This window comes from Balaenoptera borealis, assembly GCF_965194805.1.
Source record: "Balaenoptera borealis genome assembly, chromosome: 9".
NCBI classification, from domain to species: domain Eukaryota; kingdom Metazoa; phylum Chordata; class Mammalia; order Artiodactyla; family Balaenopteridae; genus Balaenoptera; species Balaenoptera borealis.
Genome location: NC_138873.1, coordinates 73,102,369 through 73,128,178, shown reverse-complemented (window position 1 = coordinate 73,128,178; position 25,810 = coordinate 73,102,369).

Below are 25,810 nucleotides of genomic sequence, written 5' to 3'. Positions count from 1 at the left end.
ATATTAGCCATGGAAGACAATGAACCATTGCTCTTTGAGGCACCACAAATGAGTCTGGAGATAATCACAAAAGATGAGGTAAGTTGGAAAGCAAAAGACCTGTGTTCTATGATAGCACTTATAGGCGTTATCTAATAACTGACACATATGAACATATTTCCACAGAGAAAGACACTCACAGATTTAGAAAACAAACTATGCTCATCTAAAGCGACAGGTGGGGGGAATGGATAAATTAAGATTAGTGTTACTATATGTATACAAACACATATGATATACATATCTCAAAAAGACCAACCATATAGCAAGGGAAGTCTGCGGAACCCTCTGTAACATTTTACATGGGAAGAGGATCTGTCCTTGAATAGACATATATAATGTACAAATGAACCAGATTGTGTACACCTAGGACAAACAATATTCTAAGCTTTACCCCAATTAAAACACTTTTAAAAACCAAGAAGAAATAATGACACATAAACTTATGGGGGTTTCTCCACGCACATTCCAATGGAATTTACAACCTAGGAACACGACTTCCAGAAAGGCTCTGCTGCCCTACTACCCAGATTTGGGAATGGAGAAATGCTGCCTCCTTGAGGCCACTTCCCACAACAGCAGCTTTAAACCCATTGCTAAAGGTCACTAAATATTCACCAAACTTGCAGTTCGGGAAATGACACCTGCTCTCTAAAAAAACGCTGGGGTGGAAAATCGACCAAATAATTCAAAAGAGGGCAACCTTCAAAGAAGACAATTTCAAGAGTTATATTGTACTGCCAATTGTTTCCTTTTTTTAACGGAAAAGAAAACGGCGGAGAAAAATGATGAGTTTTACGAATTTTCAAAGACATGCAAACCCAAATTACAAAAACCTATCAGCTCACAGCAGCCAGAAGGGCCATTAGCATAAATGCTGTAAACAATAAATGCTGAAGCGATTGTGGAGAAATGCGTACCCTCGATTCTAAGGGGCACGTGGTAAGAGCCACTAATGAAAACACAAAGAGGGTGCTTTGAAAAGGGAAACACGGTGCTACCAGTCAATCAATCACACCCACTGCTGGGCCTATCTCCTGAGAAAATGAGAATCAAAAAGTCACAGGCTGGCAATCCTGCACTCCAACAATATTTACCATAGCCAACACTTGGAAGCAATGAAAATGTCCATCAACCGAGGAATGCACAAAGAAGAAGTGGTCCACGTACACAGTGGAAAATTACTCCAATAAAAAATAAAAATTAAATTTAAAAATCCAACAACAGTAAGGAGACATCAGCTTGTGTGGGTTTGTCCGGGCACACTCCACTCTAATTTATAACCGAGAAACACCACAGGCCGCAAGGGCTTTTCCCTAGTTACCAGGGTGGGGAACATAGAAAGGCTGCCGCCCTCTGGCAGTTACCTGCAAAAGCAGTTTTAAAGCCTGTGCTAATGGTCATTTCATAGGAACAAGTACTGCAGAACTGTAAATGAAACCTGCCCTCAAAATGTCTTCAGGGAGGTAATGGCCAAAACATTTCAAAAGGTGACACGTACGTTAAGAGAACACTTTGAAGAACTAAGGGGTAATCACTGCTTGAAAAATAAAAAGGACATGCCTTAAAGCTCAATTTCAACGGATTATGAGGCACATGCGAATTCAACCACAAAGAGGTATCAGCTCACACTTGTCAGAATAACCATGAGCAAGAAAACTACAAACAATAAATGCTGAAGGTGTTGTGGAGAAATGCATACCCTCAACTTCAAGGGGGACGTAAGTTGGAAAGGGCCACGAATGAGAACAGAATGGAGGTGCCTTAAAAAGGTCAACATTGAGTTACCATATGATCCAGCAGGCCCACTCCTCCACCTGTAATCTAAGAAGAGAGAATTGGAAAGACACAGGCTGGCAAATCTGCATTGCCCAGTATTACAGTAGCCAAGATATGGAAGTAACCAAAAAGACCACCAACAGATGGGTGGGCGAAGAAGAACTCCTCCATGTACAGATGGAATATTCGCTAGTGAAAAAAATGAAACAATGCCATTTGCAGCACCATGGATGAGTCTAGACGTAATCACGCCACGTGTAGCAAGTGAGAAAGCAAAAGGCACATATCCTATCATATCACTTTCAGGAGTTACTTAAAAATTGATACCAATGAAGATATTTCCACAGAGAAAGGCAATCACAGATTCATTAAAAAACTTATGGTTCACCAAATAGAAAGGGATGAGGATTGGATACATTGCCATATTGGGTTTAACAGAGATATACAAACCATGTGAAATATATAACCACCAAAGACGTACGGAAGACCAGGAGAAGACTGCTCAACATTGTGTCATAACCTACATTGGCAAAGGATGCGAGGAAGAATAGATACACGTATATGTGTGAAAGATCCATATCTTGCACACCTAGAACAAACAAACCATTGTAATCAAATTTGCTGGGATAAAAAATAAAAAGTAAATTACAAATATGAACAAGAAGTAATGAGACATAAAGTTAAAGGGCTTTTTCCTGGCACATTCCATTCTAATATACAACCTAGAACACCACTTCCATTAAGGCTCTGTTTCCCTAGTAACCAAATTTGGTAAAGGAGAAATGCTGCCACCTTGTGGCCGTATCTTGCAAGAGCAGCTTCAAAGTCACAGCTAATGGTCACTTAACATTCACAAGGACTCAGGGCTGTAAAGGACACTTGCCCTAAATATTTGTGCTGAAGTAGGGAATGGACAAAAAATTCAAAACAGGCAAATGTTTCAAGAAGAGATTAGGAAGAGTTAAGTTTTACTCACACTCTTTTTTAAAAAAAGGAAAATGGATAAAAGCTCAACCTCAGGGAGTGTTAGACGCATGCAATCTAATCTACAAAAAGTTTCAACTTACACCAGTTGACTGACCATCAGCAAAAAGTCTACAAACAATAAATGCTGAAGGGGTTTTAGAGAACTGTGTACCCTCTGCCTGCTGGTGAGACGTAAAGGGGTAACAGCCAATAATGAGAACAGGAAGGAGCTGTGTTTAAAAGTAAAAATGGAGGTACTATTCAATCCAGCAGGCGCACCATTGGACCTCACACCTGAGAAGACAAGAATCGAGAAGACACAGGCTGCAAAAGCTGCAGTGCAGCCTTATTCACCATAGCCAAGACAGTGAAGCAATCAAAATGTCCAACAACAGGTAAATGGATAAAGAAGAAGTGGTCCATGTACACAATGGAATATTAGCCATGGAAGACAATGAACCATTGTTCTTTGAGGCACCACAAATGAGTCTGGAGATAATCACGAAAGATGAGGTAAGTTGGAAAGCAAAAGACCTGTGTTCTATGATAGCACTTATAGGCGTTATCTAATAACTGACACAAATGAACATATTTCCACAGAGAAAGACACTCACAGATTTAGAAAACAAACTATGCTCATCTAAAACGACAGGTGGGGGGAATGGATAAATTAAGATTAGTGTTACTATATGTATACAAACACATATGATATACATATCTCAAAAAGACCAACCATATAGCAAGGGAAGTCTGCGGAACCCTCTGTAACATTTTACATGGGAAGAGGATCTGTCCTTGAATAGACATATATAATGTACAAATGAACCAGATTGTGTACACCTAGGACAAACAATATTCTAAGCTTTACCCCAATTAAAACACTTTTAAAAACCAAGAAGAAATAATGACACATAAACTTGTGGGGGTTTCGCCACGCACATTCCAATGGAATTTACAACCTAGGAACACGACTTCCAGAAAGGCTCTGCTGCCCTACTACCCAGATTTGGGAATGGAGAAATGCTGCCTCCTAGAGGCCACTTCCCACAACAGCAGCTTTAAACCCATTGCTAAAGGTCACTAAATATTCACCAAACTTGCAGTTCGGGAAATGACACCTGCTCTCTAAAAAAACGCTGGGGTGGAAAATCGACCAAATAATTCAAAAGAGGGCAACCTTCAAAGAAGACAATTTCAAGAGTTATATTGTACTGCCAATTGTTTCCTTTTTTAAACAGAAAAGAAAACGGCGGAGAAAAATGATGAGTTTTACGAATGTTCAAAGACATGCAAACCCAAATTACAAAAACCTATCAGCTCACAGCAGCCAGAAGGGCCATTAGCATCAATGCTGTAAACAATAAATGCTGAAGCGATTGTGGAGAAATGCGTACCCTCGATTCTAAGGGGGACGTGGTAAGAGCCACTAATGAAAACACAAAGAAGGTGCTTTGAAAAGGGAAACACGGTGCTACCAGTCAATCAATCACACCCACTGCTGGGCCTATCACCTGAGAAAATGAGAATCAAGAATTCACAGGCCGGCAATCCTGCACTCCAACAATATTTACCATAGCCAACACTTGGAAGCAATGAAAATGTCCATCAACCGAGGAATGCACAAAGAAGAAGGGGTCCACGTACACAGTGGAAAATTACTCCAATAAAAAATAAAAATTAAATTTAAATATCCAAAAAAAGTAGGGAGACATCAGCTTGTGTGGGTTTGTCCGGGCACACTTCACTCTAATTTATAACCGAGAAACACCACAGGCCGCAAGGGCTTTTCCCTAGTTACCAGGGTGGGGAACATAGAAAGGCTGCCGCCCTCTGGCAGTTACCTGCAAAAGCAGTTTTAAAGCCTGTGCTAATGGTCATTTCATAGGAACAAGTACTGCAGAACTGTAAATGAAACCTGCCCTCAAAATGTCTTCAGGGAGATAACGGCCAAAACATTTCAAAAGGTGACATGTACTTTAAGAGAACACTTTGAAGAACTAAGGGGTAATCACTGCTTGAAAAATAAAAAGGATATGCCTTAAAGCTCAATTTCAACGGATTATGAGGCACATGCGAATTCAACCACAAAGAGGTATCAGCTCACACTTGTCAGAATAACCATGAGCAAGAAAACTACAAACAATAAATGCTGAAGGTGTTGTGGAGAAATGCATACCCTCAACTTCAAGGGGGATGTAAGCTGGAAAAGGCCACGAATGAGAACAGAATGGAGGTGCCTTAAAAAGGTAAACATTGAGCTACCATATGATCCAGCAGGCCCACTCCTCCACCTGTAATCTAAGAAGAGAGAATTGGAAAGACACAGGCAGGCAAATCTGCATTGCCCAGTATTACAATACCCAAGATATGGAAGTAACCAAAAAGTCCACCAACAGATGGGTGGGTAAAGAAGAACTCCTCATTGTACAGATGGAATATTCGCTAGTGAAAAAAATGAAACAATGCCATTTGCAGCACCATAGATGAGTCTAGACGTAATCACGCCCCGTGTAGTAAGTGAGAAAGCAAAAGGCACATATCCTATCATATCACTTTCAGGAGTTACCTAAAAATTGATACCAATGAAGATATTTCCACAGAGAAAGGCAATCACAGATTCATTAAAAACCTTATGGTTCACCAAATAGAAAGGGATGAGGATTGGATACATTACCATATTGGGGTTAACAGAGATATACAAACCATGTGAAATATATAACCACCAAAGACGTACGGAAGACCAGGAGAAGACTGCTCAACATTGTGTCATAACCTATATTGGCAAAGGATGCGAGGAAGAATAGATACACGTATATGTGTGAAAGAACCACATCTTGCACACCTAGACCAAACAAACCATTGTAATCAAATTTGTTGGGATAAAAGATAAAAAGTAAATTACAAATATGAACAAGAAGTAATGAGACATAAAGTTAAAGGGCTTTTTCCTGGCACATTCCATTCTAATATACAACCTCGAACACCACTTCCATTAAGGCTCTGTTTCCCTAGGAACCAAATTTGGTAAAGGAGAAATGCTGCCACCTTGTGGCCGTATCCTGCAAGAGCAGCTTTAAAGTCACAGCTAATGGTCACTTAACATTCACAAGGACTCAGGGCTGTAAAGGACACTTGCCCTAAATATTTGTGCTGAAGTAGGGAATGGACAAAAAATTCAAAACAGGCAAATGTTTCAAGAAGAGATTAGGAAGAGTTAAGTTTTACTCACACTCTTTTTAAAAAAAAGGAAAATGGATAAAAGCTCAACCTCAGGGAGTGTTAGACGCATGCAATCTAATCTACGAAAAGTTTCAACTTACACCAGTCGACTGACCATCAACAAAATGTCTACAAACAATAAATGCTGAAGGGGTTTTAGAGAACTGTGTACCCTCTGCCTGCTGGTGAGACGTAAAGGGGTAACAGCCAATAATGAGAACAGAAAGGAGCTGTGTATAAAAGTAAAAATGGGGGTACTATTCAATCCAGCAGGCGCACCAATGGACCTCTCACCTGAGAAGACAAGAATCGAGAAGACACAGGCCGCAAAAGCTGCAGTGCAGCCTTATTCACAATAGCTAAGACAGTGAAGCAATCAAAATGTCCAACAACAGGTAAATGGATAAAGAAGAAGTGGTCCATGTACACAATGGAATATGAGCCATGGAAGACAATGAACCATTGCTCTTTGAGGCACCACAAATGAGTCTGGAGATAATCACGAAAGATGAGGTAAGTTGGAAAGCAAAAGACCTGTGTTCTATGATAGCACTTATAGGCGTTATCTAATAACTGACACAAATGAACATATTTCCACAGAGAAAGACACTCACAGATTTAAAAAACAAACTATGCTCATCTAAAGCGACAGGTGGGGGGAATGGATAAATTAAGATTAGTGTTACTATATGTATACAAACACATATTATATACATATCTCAAAAAGACCAACCATATAGCAAGGGAAGTCTGCGGAACCCTCTGTAACATTTTACATGGGAAGAGGATCTGTACTTGAATAGACATATATAATGTACAAACGAACCAGATTGTGTACACCTAGGACAAACAATATTCTAAGCTTTACCCCAATTAAAACACTTTTAAAAACCAAGAAGAAATAATGACACATAAACTTATGGGGGTTTCTCCATGCACATTCCAATGGAATTTACAACCTAGGAACACGACTTCCAGAAAGGCTCTGCTGCCCTACTCCCCAGATTTGGGAATGGAGAAATGCTGCCTCCTTGAGGCCACTTCCCACAACAGCAGCTTTAAACCCATTGCTAAAGGTCACTAAATATTCACCAAACTTGCAGTTCGGGAAATGACACCTGCTCTCTAAAAAAACGCTGGGGTGGAAAATCGACCAAATAATTCAAAAGAGGGCAACCTTCAAAGAAGACAATTTCAAGAGTTATATTGTACTGCCAATTGTTTCCTTTTTTTAACGGAAAAGAAAACGGCGGAGAGAAATGATGAGTTTTACGAATTTTCAAAGACATGCAAACCCAAATTACAAAAACCTATCAGCTCACAGCAGCCAGAAGGGCCATTAGCATAAATGCTGTAAACAATAAATGCTGAAGCGATTGTGGAGAAATGCGTACCCTCGATTCTAAGGGGCACGTGGTAAGAGCCACTAATGAAAACACAAAGAGGGTGCTTTGAAAAGGGAAACACGGTGCTACCAGTCAATCAATCACACCCACTGCTGGGCCTATCTCCTGAGAAAATGAGAATCAAAAAGTCACAGGCTGGCAATCCTGCACTCCAACAATATTTACCATAGCCAACACTTGGAAGCAATGAAAATGTCCATCAACCGAGGAATGCACAAAGAAGAAGTGGTCCACGTACACAGTGGAAAATTACTCCAATAAAAAATAAAAATTAAATTTAAAAATCCAACAAAAGTAAGGTGACATCAGCTTGTGTGGGTTTGTCCGGGCACACTCCACTCTAATTTATAACCGAGAAACACCACAGGCCGCAAGGGCTTTTCCCTAGTTACCAGGGTGGGGAACATAGAAAGGCTGCCGCCCTCTGGCAGTTACCTGCAAAAGCAGTTTTAAAGCCTGTGCTAATGGTCATTTCATAGGAACAAGTACTGCAGAACTGTAAATGAAACCTGCCCTCAAAATGTCTTCAGGGAGGTAATGGCCAAAACATTTCAAAAGGTGACACGTACGTTAAGAGAACACTTTGAAGAACTAAGGGGTAATCACTGCTTGAAAAATAAAAAGGACATGCCTTAAAGCTCAATTTCAACGGATTATGAGGCACATGCGAATTCAACCACAAAGAGGTATCAGCTCACACTTGTCAGAATAACCATGAGCAAGAAAACTAGAAACAATAAATGCTGAAGGTGTTGTGGAGAAATGCATACCCTCAACTTCAAGGGGGACGTAAGTTGGAAAGGGCCACGAATGAGAACAGAATGGAGGTGCCTTAAAAAGGTCAACATTGAGCTACCATATGATCCAGCAGGCCCACTCCTCCACCTGTAATCTAAGAAGAGAGAATTGGAAAGACACAGGCTGGCAAATCTGCATTGCCCAGTATTACAGTAGCCAAGATATGGAAGTAACCAAAAAGACCACCAACAGATGGGTGGGCAAAGAAGAACTCCTCCATGTACAGATGGAATATTCGCTAGTGAAAAAAATGAAACAATGCCATTTGCAGCACCATAGATGAGTCTAGACCTAATCACGCCACCTGTAGTAAGTGAGAAAGCAAAAGACACATATCCTATCATATCACTTTCAGGAGTTACCTAAAAATTGATACCAATGAAGATATTTCCACAGAGAAAGGCAATCACAGATTCATTAAAAAACTTATGGTTCACCAAATAGAAAGGGATGAGGATTGGATACATTGCCATATTGGGGTTAACAGAGATATACAAACCATGTGAAATATATAACCACCAAAGACGTACGGAAGACCAGGAGAAGACTGCTCAACATTGTGTCATAACCTACATTGGCAAAGGATGCGAGGAAGAATAGATACACGTATATGTGTGAAAGATCCATATCTTGCACACCTAGAACAAACAAACCATTGTAATCAAATTTGCTGGGATAAAAAATAAAAAGTAAATTACAAATATGAACAAGAAGTAATGAGACATAAAGTTAAAGGGCTTTTTCCTGGCACATTCCATTCTAATATACAACCTAGAACACCACTTCCATTAAGGCTCTGTTTCCCTAGTAACCAAATTTGGTAAAGGAGAAATGCTGCCACCTTGTGGCCGTATCCTGCAAGAGCAGCTTTAAAGTCACAGCCAACGGTCACTTAACATTCACAAGGACTCAGGGCTGTAAAGGACACTTGCCCTAAATATTTGTGCTGAAGTAGGGAATGGACAAAAAATTCAAAACAGGCAAATGTTTCAAGAAGAGATTAGGAAGAGTTAAGTTTTACTCACACTCTTTGTAAAAAAAAGGAAAATGGATAAAAGCTCAACCTCAGGGAGTGTTAGACGCATGCAATCTAATCTACAAAAAGTTTCAACTTACACCAGTCGACTGACCATCAGCAAAATGTCTACAAACAATAAATGCTGAAGGGGTTTTAGAGAACTGTGTACCCTCTGCCTGCTGGTGAGACGTAAAGGGGTAACAGCCAATAATGAGAACAGAAAGGAGCTGTGTTTAAAAGTAAAAATGGAGGTACTATTCAATCCAGCAGGCGCACCATTGGACCTCTCACCTGAGAAGACAAGAATCGAGAAGACACAGGCCGCAAAAGCTGCAGTGCAGCCTTATTCACAATAGCCAAGACAGTGAAGCAATCAAAATGTCCAACAACAGGTAAATGGATAAAGAAGAAGTGGTCCATGTACACAATGGAATATGAGCCATGGAAGACAATGAACCATTGCTCTTTGAGGCACCACAAATGAGTCTGGAGATAATCACGAAAGATGAGGTAAGTTGGAAAGCAAAAGACCTGTGTTCTATGATAGCACTTATAGGCGTTATCTAATAACTGACACAAATGAACATATTTCCACAGAGAAAGACACTCACAGACTTAGAAAACAAACTATGCTCATCTAAAACGACAGGTGGGGGGAATGGATAAATTAAGATTAGTGTTACTATATGTATACAAACACATATGATATACATATCTCAAAAAGACCAACCATATAGCAAGGGAAGTCTGCGGAACCCTCTGTAACATTTTACATGGGAAGAGGATCTGTACTTGAATAGACATATATAATGTACAAACGAACCAGATTGTGTACACCTAGGACAAACAATATTCTAAGCTTTACCCCAATTAAAACACTTTTAAAAACCAAGAAGAAATAATGACACATAAACTTGTGGGGGTATCGCCACGCACATTCCAATGGAATTTACAACCTAGGAACACGACTTCCAGAAAGGCTCTGCTGCCCTACTACCCAGATTTGGGAATGGAGAAATGCTGTCTCCTAGAGGCCACTTCCCACAACAGCAGCTTTAAACCCATTGCTAAAGGTCACTAAATATTCACCAAACTTGCAGTTCGGGAAATGACACCTGCTCTCTAAAAAAACGCTGGGGTGGAAAATCGACCAAATAATTCAAAAGAGGGCAACCTTCAAAGAAGACAATTTCAAGAGTTATATTGTACTGCCAATTGTTTCCTTTTTTTAACGGAAAAGAAAACGGCGGAGAAAAATGATGAGTTTTACGAATGTTCAAAGACATGCAAACCCAAATTACAAAAACCTATCAGCTCACAGCAGCCAGAAGGGCCATTAGCATAAATGCTGTAAACAATAAATGCTGAAGCGATTGTGGAGAAATGCGTACCCTGGACTCTAAGGGGGACGTGGTAAGAGCCACTAATGAAAACACAAAGAGGGTGCTTTGAAAAGGGAAACACGATGCTACCAGTCAATCAATCACACCCACTGCTGGGCCTATCACCTGAGAAAATGAGAATCAAAAAGTCACAGGCTGGCAATCCTGCACTCCAACAATATTTACCATAGCCAACACTTGGAAGCAATGAAAATGTCCATCAACCGAGGAATGCACAAAGAAGAAGTGGTCCACGTACACAGTGGAAAATTACTCCAATAAAAAATAAAAATTAAATTTAAAAATCCAACGAAAGTAAGGAGACATCAGCTTGTGTGGGTTTGTCCGGGCACACTCCACTCTAATTTATAACCGAGAAACACCACAGGCCGCAAGGGCTTTTCCCTAGTTACCAGGGTGGGGAACATAGAAAGGCTGCCGCCCTCTGGCAGTTACCTGCAAAAGCAGTTTTAAAGCCTGTGCTAATGGTCATTTCATAGGAACAAGTACTGCAGAACTGTAAATGAAACCTGCCCTCAAAATGTCTTCAGGGAGGTAACGGCCAAAACATTTCAAAAGGTGACACGTACTTTAAGAGAACACTTTGAAGAACTAAGGGGTAATCACTGCTTGAAAAATAAAAAGGACATGCCTTAAAGCTCAATTTCAACGGATTATGAGGCACATGCGAATTCAACCACAAAGAGGTATCAGCTCACACTTGTCAGAATAACCATGAGCAAGAAAACTACAAACAATAAATGCTGAAGGTGTTGTGGAGAAATGCATACCCTCAACTTCAAGGGGGACGTAAGTTGGAAAGGGCCACGAATGAGAACAGAATGGAGGTGCCTTAAAAAGGTCAACATTGAGCTACCATATGATCCAGCAGGCCCACTCCTCCACCTGTAATCTAAGAAGAGAGAATTGGAAAGACACAGGCTGGCAAATCTGCATTGCCCAGTATTACAGTAGCCAAGATATGGAAGTAACCAAAAAGACCACCAACAGATGGGTGGGCAAAGAAGAACTCCTCCATGTACAGATGGAATATTCGCTAGTGAAAAAAATGAAACAATGCCATTTGCAGCACCATAGATGAGTCTAGACGTAATCACGCCACGTGTACTAAGTGAGAAAGCAAAAGGCACATATCCTATCATATCACTTTCAGGAGTTACTTAAAAATTGATACCAATGAAGATGTTTCCACAGAGAAAGGCAATCACAGATTCATTAAAAAACTTATGGTTCACCAAATAGAAAGGGATGAGGATTGGATACATTGCCATATTGGGGTTAAGAGAGATATACAAACCATGTGAAATATATAACCACCAAAGACGTACGGAAGACCAGGAGAAGACTACTCAACATTGTGTCATAACCTACATTGGCAAAGGATGCGAGGAAGAATAGATACACGTATATGTGTGAAAGAACCACATCTTGCACACCTAGAACAAACAAACCATTGTAATCAAATTTGCTGGGATAAAAAATAAAAAGTAAATTACAAATATGAACACGAAGTAATGAGACATAAAGTTAAAGGGCTTTTTCCTGGCACATTCCATTCTAATATACAACCTAGAACACCACTTCCATTAAGGCTCTGTTTCCCTAGTAACCAAATTTGGTAAAGGAGAAATGCTGCCACCTTGTGGCCGTATCCTGCAAGAGCAGCTTTAAAGTCACAGCCAACGGTCACTTAACATTCACAAGGACTCAGGGCTGTAAAGGACACTTGCCCTAAATATTTGTGCTGAAGTAGGGAATGGGCAAAAAATTCAAAACAGGCAAATGTTTCAAGAAGAGATTAGGAAGAGTTAAGTTTTACTCACACTCTTTTTAAAAAAAAGGAAAATGGATAAAAGCTCAACCTCAGGGAGTGTTAGACGCATGCAATCTAATCTACAAAAAGTTTCAACTTACACCAGTCGACTGACCATCAGCAAAATGTCTACAAACAATAAATGCTGAAGGGGTTTTAGAGAACTGTGTACCCTCTGCCTGCTGGTGAGACGTAAAGGGGTAACAGCCAATAATGAGAACAGAAAGGAGCTGTGTTTAAAAGTAAAAATGGAGGTACTATTCAATCCAGCAGGCGCACCATTGGACCTCTCACCTGAGAAGACAAGAATCGAGAAGACACAGGCCGCAAAAGCTGCAGTGCAGCCTTATTCACAATAGCCAAGACAGTGAAGCAATCAAAATGTCCAACAACAGGTAAATGGATAAAGAAGAAGTGGTCCATGTACACAATGGAATATGAGCCATGGAAGACAATGAACCATTGCTCTTTGAGGCACCACAAATGAGTCTGGAGATAATCACGAAAGATGAGGTAAGTTGGAAAGCAAAAGACCTGTGTTCTATGATAGCACTTATAGGCGTTATCTAATAACTGACACAAATGAACATATTTCCACAGAGAAAGACACTCACAGACTTAGAAAACAAACTATGCTCATCTAAAACGACAGGTGGGGGGAATGGATAAATTAAGATTAGTGTTACTATATGTATACAAACACATATGATATACATATCTCAAAAAGACCAACCATATAGCAAGGGAAGTCTGCGGAACCCTCTGTAACATTTTACATGGGAAGAGGATCTGTCCTTGAATAGACATATATAATGTACAAACGAACCAGATTGTGTACACCTAGGACAAACAATATTCTAAGCTTTACCCCAATTAAAACACTTTTAAAAACCAAGAAGAAATAATGACACATAAACTTGTGGGGGTTTCTCCACGCACATTCCAATGTAATTTACAACCTAGGAACACGACTTCCAGAAAGGCTCTGCTGCCCTACTACCCAGATTTGGGAATGGAGAAATGCTGCCTCCTAGAGGCCACTTCCCACAACAGCAGCTTTAAACCCATTGCTAAAGGTCACTAAATATTCACCAAACTTGCAGTTCGGGAAATGACACCTGCTCTCTAAAAAAACGCTGGGGTGGAAAATCGACCAAATAATTCAAAAGAGGGCAACCTTCCAAGAAGACAATTTCAAGAGTTATATTGTACTGCCAATTGTTTCCTTTTTTTAACGGAAAAGAAAACGGCGGAGAAAAATGATGAGTTTTACGAATGTTCAAAGACATGCAAACCCAAATTACAAAAACCTATCAGCTCACAGCAGCCAGAAGGGCCATTAGCATCAATGCTGTAAACAATAAATGCTGAAGCGATTGTGGAGAAATGCGTACCCTCGATTCTAAGGGGGACGTGGTAAGAGCCACTAATGAAAACACAAAGAAGGTGCTTTGAAAAGGGAAACACGGTGCTACCAGTCAATCAATCACACCCACTGCTGGGCCTATCACCTGAGAAAATGAGAATCAAAAAGTCACAGGCTGGCAATCCTGCACTCCAACAATATTTACCATAGCCAACACTTGGAAGCAATGAAAATGTCCATCAACCGAGGAATGCACAAAGAAGAAGTGGTCCACGTACACAGTGGAAAATTACTCCAATAAAAAATAAAAATTAAATTTAAAAATCCAACGAAAGTAAGGAGACATCAGCTTGTGTGGGTTTGTCCGGGCACACTCCACTCTAATTTATAACCGAGAAACACCACAGGCCGCAAGGGCTTTTCCCTAGTTACCAGGGTGGGGAACATAGAAAGGCTGCCGCCCTCTGGCAGTTACCTGCAAAAGCAGTTTTAAAGCCTGTGCTAATGGTCATTTCATAGGAACAAGTACTGCAGAACTGTAAATGAAACCTGCCCTCAAAATGTCTTCAGGGAGGTAACGGCCAAAACATTTCAAAAGGTGACACGTACTTTAAGAGAACACTTTGAAGAACTAAGGGGTAATCACTGCTTGAAAAATAAAAAGGACATGCCTTAAAGCTCAATTTCAACGGATTATGAGGCACATGCGAATTCAACCACAAAGAGGTATCAGCTCACACTTGTCAGAATAACCATGAGCAAGAAAACTACAAACAATAAATGCTGAAGGTGTTGTGGAGAAATGCATACCCTCAACTTCAAGGGGGACGTAAGTTGGAAAGGGCCACGAATGAGAACAGAATGGAGGTGCCTTAAAAAGGTCAACATTGAGCTACCATATGATCCAGCAGGCCCACTCCTCCACCTGTAATCTAAGAAGAGAGCATTGGAAAGACACAGGCAGGCAAATCTGCATTGCCCAGTATTACAATAGCCAAGATATGGAAGTAACCAAAAAGACCACCAACAGATGGGTGGGCAAAGAAGAACTCCTCCATGTACAGATGGAATATTCGCTAGTGAAAAAAATGAAACAATGCCATTTGCAGCACCATAGATGAGTCTAGACGTAATCACGCCACATGTAGTAAGTGAGAAAGCAAAAGGCACATATCCTATCATATCACTTTTAGGAGTTACTTAAAAATTGATACCAATGAAGATATTTCCACAGAGAAAGGCAATCACAGATTCATTAAAAAACTTATGGTTCACCAAATAGAAAGGGATGAGGATTGGATACATTGCCATATTGGGGTTAAGAGAGATATACAAACCATGTGAAATATATAACCACCAAAGACGTACGGAAGACCAGGAGAAGACTACTCAACATTGTGTCATAACCTACATTGGCAAAGGATGCGAGGAAGAATAGATACACGTATATGTGTGAAAGAACCACATCTTGCACACCTAGAACAAACAAACCATTGTAATCAAATTTGCTGGGATAAAAAATAAAAAGTAAATTACAAATATGAACAAGAAGTAATGAGACATAAAGTTAAAGGGCTTTTTCCTGGCACATTCCATTCTAATATACAACCTAGAACACCACTTCCATTAAGGCTCTGTTTCCCTAGTAACCAAATTTGGTAAAGGAGAAATGCTGCCACCTTGTGGCCGTATCCTGCAAGAGCAGCTTTAAAGTCACAGCCAACGGTCACTTAACATTCACAAGGACTCAGGGCTGTAAAGGACACTTGCCCTAAATATTTGTGCTGAAGTAGGGAATGGGCAAAAAATTCAAAACAGGCAAATGTTTCAAGAAGAGATTAGGAAGAGTTAAGTTTTACTCACACTCTTTTTAAAAAAAAGGAAAATGGATAAAAGCTCAACCTCAGGGAGTGTTAGACGCATGCAATCTAATCTACAAAAAGTTTCAACTTACACCAGTCGACTGACCATCAGCAAAATGTCTACAAACAATAAATGCTGAAGGGGTTTTAGAGAACTGTGTACCCTCTGCCTGCTGGTGAGACGTAAAGGGGTAACAGCCAATAATGAGAACAGAAAGGAGCTGTGTTTAAAAGTAAAAATGGAGGTACTATTCAATCCAGCAGGCGCACCATTGGACCTCTCACCTGAGAAGACAAGAATCGAGAAGACACAGGCCGCAAAAGCTGCAGTGCAGCCTTATTCACAATAGCCAAGACAGTGAAGCAATCAAAATGTCCAACAACAGGTAAATGGATAAAGAAGAAGTGGTCCATGTACACAATGGAATATGAGCCATGGAAGACAATGAACCATTGCTCTTTGAGGCACCACAAATGAGTCTGGAGATAATCACGAAAGATGAGGTAAGTTGGAAAGCAAAAGACCTGTGTTCTATGATAGCACTTATAGGCGTTATCTAATAACTGACACAAATGAACATATTTCCACAGAGAAAGACACTCACAGACTTAGAAAACAAACTATGCTCATCTAAAACGACAGGTGGGGGGAATGGATAAATTAAGATTAGTGTTACTATATGTATACAAACACATATGATATACATATCTCAAAAAGACCAACCATATAGCAAGGGAAGTCTGCGGAACCCTCTGTAACATTTTACATGGGAAGAGGATCTGTACTTGAATAGACATATATAATGTACAAATGAACCAGATTGTGTACACCTAGGACAAACAATATTCTAAGCTTTACCCCAATTAAAACACTTTTAAAAACCAAGAAGAAATAATGACACATAAACTTGTGGGGGTTTCTCCACGCACATTCCAATGTAATTTACAACCTAGGAACACGACTTCCAGAAAGGCTCTGCTGCCCCACTACCCAGATTTGGGAATGGAGAAATGCTGCCTCCTTGAGGCCACTTCCCACAACAGCAGCTTTAAACCCATTGCTAAAGGTCACTAAATATTCACCAAACTTGCAGTTCGGGAAATGACACCTGCTCTCTAAAAAAACGCTGGGGTGGAAAATCGACCAAATAATTCAAAAGAGGGCAACCTTCAAAGAAGACAATTTCAAGAGTTATATTGTACTGCCAATTGTTTCCTTTTTTTAACGGAAAAGAAAACGGCGGAGAAAAATGATGAGTTTTACGAATTTTCAAAGACATGCAAACCCAAATTACAAAAACCTATCAGCTCACAGCAGCCAGAAGGGCCATTAGCATAAATGCTGTAAACAATAAATGCTGAAGCGATTGTGGAGAAATGCGTACCCTCGATTCTAAGGGGCACGTGGTAAGAGCCACTAATGAAAACACAAAGAGGGTGCTTTGAAAAGGGAAACACGGTGCTACCAGTCAATCAATCACACCCACTGCTGGGCCTATCTCCTGAGAAAATGAGAATCAAAAAGTCACAGGCTGGCAATCCTGCACTCCAACAATATTTACCATAGCCAACACTTGGAAGCAATGAAAATGTCCATCAACCGAGGAATGCACAAAGAAGAAGTGGTCCACGTACACAGTGGAAAATTACTCCAATAAAAAATAAAAATTAAATTTAAAAATCCAACAAAAGTAAGGAGACATCAGCTTGTGTGGGTTTGTCCGGGCACACTCCACTCTAATTTATAACCGAGAAACACCACAGGCCGCAAGGGCTTTTCCCTAGTTACCAGGGTGGGGAACATAGAAAGGCTGCCGCCCTCTGGCAGTTACCTGCAAAAGCAGTTTTAAAGCCTGTGCTAATGGTCATTTCATAGGAACAAGTACTGCAGAACTGTAAATGAAACCTGCCCTCAAAATGTCTTCAGGGAGGTAATGGCCAAAACATTTCAAAAGGTGACACGTACGTTAAGAGAACACTTTGAAGAACTAAGGGGTAATCACTGCTTGAAAAATAAAAAGGACATGCCTTAAAGCTCAATTTCAACGGATTATGAGGCACATGCGAATTCAACCACAAAGAGGTATCAGCTCACACTTGTCAGAATAACCATGAGCAAGAAAACTACAAACAATAAATGCTGAAGGTGTTGTGGAGAAATGCATACCCTCAACTTCAAGGGGGACGTAAGTTGGAAAGGGCCACGAATGAGAACAGAATGGAGGTGCTTTAAAAAGGTCAACATTGAGCTACCATATGATCCAGCAGGCCCACTCCTCCACCTGTAATCTAAGAAGAGAGAATTGGAAAGACACAGGCTGGCAAATCTGCATTGCCCAGTATTACAGTAGCCAAGATATGGAAGTAACCAAAAAGACCACCAACAGATGGGTGGGCAAAGAAGAACTCCTCCATGTACAGATGGAATATTCGCTAGTGAAAAAAATGAAACAATGCCATTTGCAGCACCATGGATGAGTCTAGACGTAATCACGCCACGTGTAGCAAGTGAGAAAGCAAAAGGCACATATCCTATCATATCACTTTCAGGAGTTACTTAAAAATTGATACCAATGAAGATATTTCCACAGAGAAAGGCAATCACAGATTCATTAAAAAACTTATGGTTCACCAAATAGAAAGGGACGAGGATTGGATACATTGCCATATTGGGGTTAACAGAGATATACAAACCATGTGAAATATATAACCACCAAAGACGTACGGAAGACCAGGAGAAGACTGCTCAACATTGTGTCATAACCTACATTGGCAAAGGATGCGAGGAAGAATAGATACACGTATATGTGTGAAAGATCCATATCTTGCACACCTAGAACAAACAAACCATTGTAATCAAATTTGCTGGGATAAAAAATAAAAAGTAAATTACAAATATGAACAAGAAGTAATGAGACATAAAGTTAAAGGGCTTTTTCCTGGCACATTCCATTCTAATATACAACCTAGAACACCACTTCCATTAAGGCTCTGTTTCCCTAGTAACCAAATTTGGTAAAGGAGAAATGCTGCCACCTTGTGGCCGTATCTTGCAAGAGCAGCTTCAAAGTCACAGCTAATGGTCACTTAACATTCACAAGGACTCAGGGCTGTAAAGGACACTTGCCCTAAATATTTGTGCTGAAGTAGGGAATGGACAAAAAATTCAAAACAGGCAAATGTTTCAAGAAGAGATTAGGAAGAGTTAAGTTTTACTCACACTCTTTTTAAAAAAAAGGAAAATGGATAAAAGCTCAACCTCAGGGAGTGTTAGACGCATGCAATCTAATCTACAAAAAGTTTCAACTTACACCAGTCGACTGACCATCAGCAAAAAGTCTACAAACAATAAATGCTGAAGGGGTTTTAGAGAACTGTGTACCCTCTGCCTGCTGGTGAGACGTAAAGGGGTAACAGCCAATAATGAGAACAGGAAGGAGCTGTGTTTAAAAGTAAAAATGGAGGTACTATTCAATCCAGCAGGCGCACCATTGGACCTCTCACCTGAGAAGACAAGAATCGAGAAGACACAGGCTGCAAAAGCTGCAGTGCAGCCTTATTCACCATAGCCAAGACAGTGAAGCAATCAAAATGTCCAGCAACAGGTAAATGGATAAAGAAGAAGTGGTCCATGTACACAATGGAATATTAGCCATGGAAGACAATGAACCATTGCTCTTTGAGGCACCACAAATGAGTCTGGAGATAATCACAAAAGATGAGGTAAGTTGGAAAGCAAAAGACCTGTGTTCTATGATAGCACTTATAGGCGTTATCTAATAACTGACACATATGAACATATTTCCACAGAGAAAGACACTCACAGATTTAGAAAACAAACTATGCTCATCTAAAGCGACAGGTGGGGGGAATGGATAAATTAAGATTAGTGTTACTATATGTATACAAACACATATGATATACATATCTCAAAAAGACCAACCATATAGCAAGGGAAGTCTGCGGAACCCTCTGTAACATTTTACATGGGAAGAGGATCTGTCCTTGAATAGACATATATAATGTACAAATGAACCAGATTGTGTACACCTAGGACAAACAATATTCTAAGCTTTACCCCAATTAAAACACTTTTAAAAACCAAGAAGAAATAATGACACATAAACTTATGGGGGTTTCTCCACGCACATTCCAATGGAATTTACAACCTAGGAACACGACTTCCAGAAAGGCTCTGCTGCCCTACTACCCAGATTTGGGAATGGAGAAATGCTGCCTCCTTGAGGCCACTTCCCACAACAGCAGCTTTAAACCCATTGCTAAAGGTCACTAAATATTCACCAAACTTGCAGTTCGGGAAATGACACCTGCTCTCTAAAAAAACGCTGGGGTGGAAAATCGACCAAATAATTCAAAAGAGGGCAACCTTCAAAGAAGACAATTTCAAGAGTTATATTGTACTGCCAATTGTTTCCTTTTTTTAACGGAAAAGAAAACGGCGGAGAAAAATGATGAGTTTTACGAATTTTCAAAGACATGCAAACCCAAATTACAAAAACCTATCAGCTCACAGCAGCCAGAAGGGCCATTAGCATAAATGCTGTAAACAATAAATGCTGAAGCGATTGTGGAGAAATGCGTACCCTCGATTCTAAGGGGCACGTGGTAAGAGCCACTAATGAAAACACAAAGAGGGTGCTTTGAAAAGGGAAACACGGTGCTACCAGTCAATCAATCACACCCACTGCTGGGCCTATCTCCTGAGAAAATGAGAATCAAAAAGTCACAGGCTGGCAATCCTGCACTCCAACAATATTTACCATAGCCAACACTTGGAAGCAATGAAAATGTCCATCAACCGAGGAATGCACAAAGAAGAAGTGGTCCACGTACACAGTGGAAAATTACTCCAATAAAAAATAAAAATTAAATTTAAAAATCCAACAACAGTAAGGAGACATCAGCTTGTGTGGGTTTGTCCGGGCACACTCCACTCTAATTTATAACCGAGAAACACCACAGGCCGCAAGGGCTTTTCCCTAGTTACCAGGGTGGGGAACATAGAAAGGCTGCCGCCCTCTGGCAGTTACCTGCAAAAGCAGTTTTAAAGCCTGTGCTAATGGTCATTTCATAGGAACAAGTACTGCAGAACTGTAAATGAAACCTGCCCTCAAAATGTCTTCAGGGAGGTAATGGCCAAAACATTTCAAAAGGTGACACGTACGTTAAGAGAACACTTTGAAGAACTAAGGGGTAATCACTGCTTGAAAAATAAAAAGGACATGCCTTAAAGCTCAATTTCAACGGATTATGAGGCACATGCGAATTCAACCACAAAGAGGTATCAGCTCACACTTGTCAGAATAACCATGAGCAAGAAAACTACAAACAATAAATGCTGAAGGTGTTGTGGAGAAATGCATACCCTCAACTTCAAGGGGGACGTAAGTTGGAAAGGGCCACGAATGAGAACAGAATGGAGGTGCCTTAAAAAGGTCAACATTGAGTTACCATATGATCCAGCAGGCCCACTCCTCCACCTGTAATCTAAGAAGAGAGAATTGGAAAGACACAGGCTGGCAAATCTGCATTGCCCAGTATTACAGTAGCCAAGATATGGAAGTAACCAAAAAGACCACCAACAGATGGGTGGGCGAAGAAGAACTCCTCCATGTACAGATGGAATATTCGCTAGTGAAAAAAATGAAACAATGCCATTTGCAGCACCATGGATGAGTCTAGACGTAATCACGCCACGTGTAGCAAGTGAGAAAGCAAAAGGCACATATCCTATCATATCACTTTCAGGAGTTACTTAAAAATTGATACCAATGAAGATATTTCCACAGAGAAAGGCAATCACAGATTCATTAAAAAACTTATGGTTCACCAAATAGAAAGGGATGAGGATTGGATACATTGCCATATTGGGTTTAACAGAGATATACAAACCATGTGAAATATATAACCACCAAAGACGTACGGAAGACCAGGAGAAGACTGCTCAACATTGTGTCATAACCTACATTGGCAAAGGATGCGAGGAAGAATAGATACACGTATATGTGTGAAAGATCCATATCTTGCACACCTAGAACAAACAAACCATTGTAATCAAATTTGCTGGGATAAAAAATAAAAAGTAAATTACAAATATGAACAAGAAGTAATGAGACATAAAGTTAAAGGGCTTTTTCCTGGCACATTCCATTCTAATATACAACCTAGAACACCACTTCCATTAAGGCTCTGTTTCCCTAGTAACCAAATTTGGTAAAGGAGAAATGCTGCCACCTTGTGGCCGTATCTTGCAAGAGCAGCTTCAAAGTCACAGCTAATGGTCACTTAACATTCACAAGGACTCAGGGCTGTAAAGGACACTTGCCCTAAATATTTGTGCTGAAGTAGGGAATGGACAAAAAATTCAAAACAGGCAAATGTTTCAAGAAGAGATTAGGAAGAGTTAAGTTTTACTCACACTCTTTTTTAAAAAAAGGAAAATGGATAAAAGCTCAACCTCAGGGAGTGTTAGACGCATGCAATCTAATCTACAAAAAGTTTCAACTTACACCAGTTGACTGACCATCAGCAAAAAGTCTACAAACAATAAATGCTGAAGGGGTTTTAGAGAACTGTGTACCCTCTGCCTGCTGGTGAGACGTAAAGGGGTAACAGCCAATAATGAGAACAGGAAGGAGCTGTGTTTAAAAGTAAAAATGGAGGTACTATTCAATCCAGCAGGCGCACCATTGGACCTCACACCTGAGAAGACAAGAATCGAGAAGACACAGGCTGCAAAAGCTGCAGTGCAGCCTTATTCACCATAGCCAAGACAGTGAAGCAATCAAAATGTCCAACAACAGGTAAATGGATAAAGAAGAAGTGGTCCATGTACACAATGGAATATTAGCCATGGAAGACAATGAACCATTGTTCTTTGAGGCACCACAAATGAGTCTGGAGATAATCACGAAAGATGAGGTAAGTTGGAAAGCAAAAGACCTGTGTTCTATGATAGCACTTATAGGCGTTATCTAATAACTGACACAAATGAACATATTTCCACAGAGAAAGACACTCACAGATTTAGAAAACAAACTATGCTCATCTAAAACGACAGGTGGGGGGAATGGATAAATTAAGATTAGTGTTACTATATGTATACAAACACATATGATATACATATCTCAAAAAGACCAACCATATAGCAAGGGAAGTCTGCGGAACCCTCTGTAACATTTTACATGGGAAGAGGATCTGTCCTTGAATAGACATATATAATGTACAAATGAACCAGATTGTGTACACCTAGGACAAACAATATTCTAAGCTTTACCCCAATTAAAACACTTTTAAAAACCAAGAAGAAATAATGACACATAAACTTGTGGGGGTTTCGCCACGCACATTCCAATGGAATTTACAACCTAGGAACACGACTTCCAGAAAGGCTCTGCTGCCCTACTACCCAGATTTGGGAATGGAGAAATGCTGCCTCCTAGAGGCCACTTCCCACAACAGCAGCTTTAAACCCATTGCTAAAGGTCACTAAATATTCACCAAACTTGCAGTTCGGGAAATGACACCTGCTCTCTAAAAAAACGCTGGGGTGGAAAATCGACCAAATAATTCAAAAGAGGGCAACCTTCAAAGAAGACAATTTCAAGAGTTATATTGTACTGCCAATTGTTTCCTTTTTTAAACAGAAAAGAAAACGGCGGAGAAAAATGATGAGTTTTACGAATGTTCAAAGACATGCAAACCCAAATTACAAAAACCTATCAGCTCACAGCAGCCAGAAGGGCCATTAGCATCAATGCTGTAAACAATAAATGCTGAAGCGATTGTGGAGAAATGCGTACCCTCGATTCTAAGGGGGACGTGGTAAGAGCCACTAATGAAAACACAAAGAAGGTGCTTTGAAAAGGGAAACACGGTGCTACCAGTCAATCAATCACACCCACTGCTGGGCCTATCACCTGAGAAAATGAGAATCAAGAATTCACAGGCCGGCAATCCTGCACTCCAACAATATTTACCATAGCCAACACTTGGAAGCAATGAAAATGTCCATCAACCGAGGAATGCACAAAGAAGAAGGGGTCCACGTACACAGTGGAAAATTACTCCAATAAAAAATAAAAATTAAATTTAAATATCCAAAAAAAGTAGGGAGACATCAGCTTGTGTGGGTTTGTCCGGGCACACTTCACTCTAATTTATAACCGAGAAACACCACAGGCCGCAAGGGCTTTTCCCTAGTTACCAGGGTGGGGAACATAGAAAGGCTGCCGCCCTCTGGCAGTTACCTGCAAAAGCAGTTTTAAAGCCTGTGCTAATGGTCATTTCATAGGAACAAGTACTGCAGAACTGTAAATGAAACCTGCCCTCAAAATGTCTTCAGGGAGATAACGGCCAAAACATTTCAAAAGGTGACATGTACTTTAAGAGAACACTTTGAAGAACTAAGGGGTAATCACTGCTTGAAAAATAAAAAGGATATGCCTTAAAGCTCAATTTCAACGGATTATGAGGCACATGCGAATTCAACCACAAAGAGGTATCAGCTCACACTTGTCAGAATAACCATGAGCAAGAAAACTACAAACAATAAATGCTGAAGGTGTTGTGGAGAAATGCATACCCTCAACTTCAAGGGGGATGTAAGCTGGAAAAGGCCACGAATGAGAACAGAATGGAGGTGCCTTAAAAAGGTAAACATTGAGCTACCATATGATCCAGCAGGCCCACTCCTCCACCTGTAATCTAAGAAGAGAGAATTGGAAAGACACAGGCAGGCAAATCTGCATTGCCCAGTATTACAATACCCAAGATATGGAAGTAACCAAAAAGTCCACCAACAGATGGGTGGGTAAAGAAGAACTCCTCATTGTACAGATGGAATATTCGCTAGTGAAAAAAATGAAACAATGCCATTTGCAGCACCATAGATGAGTCTAGACGTAATCACGCCCCGTGTAGTAAGTGAGAAAGCAAAAGGCACATATCCTATCATATCACTTTCAGGAGTTACCTAAAAATTGATACCAATGAAGATATTTCCACAGAGAAAGGCAATCACAGATTCATTAAAAACCTTATGGTTCACCAAATAGAAAGGGATGAGGATTGGATACATTACCATATTGGGGTTAACAGAGATATACAAACCATGTGAAATATATAACCACCAAAGACGTACGGAAGACCAGGAGAAGACTGCTCAACATTGTGTCATAACCTATATTGGCAAAGGATGCGAGGAAGAATAGATACACGTATATGTGTGAAAGAACCACATCTTGCACACCTAGACCAAACAAACCATTGTAATCAAATTTGTTGGGATAAAAGATAAAAAGTAAATTACAAATATGAACAAGAAGTAATGAGACATAAAGTTAAAGGGCTTTTTCCTGGCACATTCCATTCTAATATACAACCTCGAACACCACTTCCATTAAGGCTCTGTTTCCCTAGGAACCAAATTTGGTAAAGGAGAAATGCTGCCACCTTGTGGCCGTATCCTGCAAGAGCAGCTTTAAAGTCACAGCTAATGGTCACTTAACATTCACAAGGACTCAGGGCTGTAAAGGACACTTGCCCTAAATATTTGTGCTGAAGTAGGGAATGGACAAAAAATTCAAAACAGGCAAATGTTTCAAGAAGAGATTAGGAAGAGTTAAGTTTTACTCACACTCTTTTTAAAAAAAAGGAAAATGGATAAAAGCTCAACCTCAGGGAGTGTTAGACGCATGCAATCTAATCTACGAAAAGTTTCAACTTACACCAGTCGACTGACCATCAACAAAATGTCTACAAACAATAAATGCTGAAGGGGTTTTAGAGAACTGTGTACCCTCTGCCTGCTGGTGAGACGTAAAGGGGTAACAGCCAATAATGAGAACAGAAAGGAGCTGTGTATAAAAGTAAAAATGGGGGTACTATTCAATCCAGCAGGCGCACCAATGGACCTCTCACCTGAGAAGACAAGAATCGAGAAGACACAGGCCGCAAAAGCTGCAGTGCAGCCTTATTCACAATAGCTAAGACAGTGAAGCAATCAAAATGTCCAACAACAGGTAAATGGATAAAGAAGAAGTGGTCCATGTACACAATGGAATATGAGCCATGGAAGACAATGAACCATTGCTCTTTGAGGCACCACAAATGAGTCTGG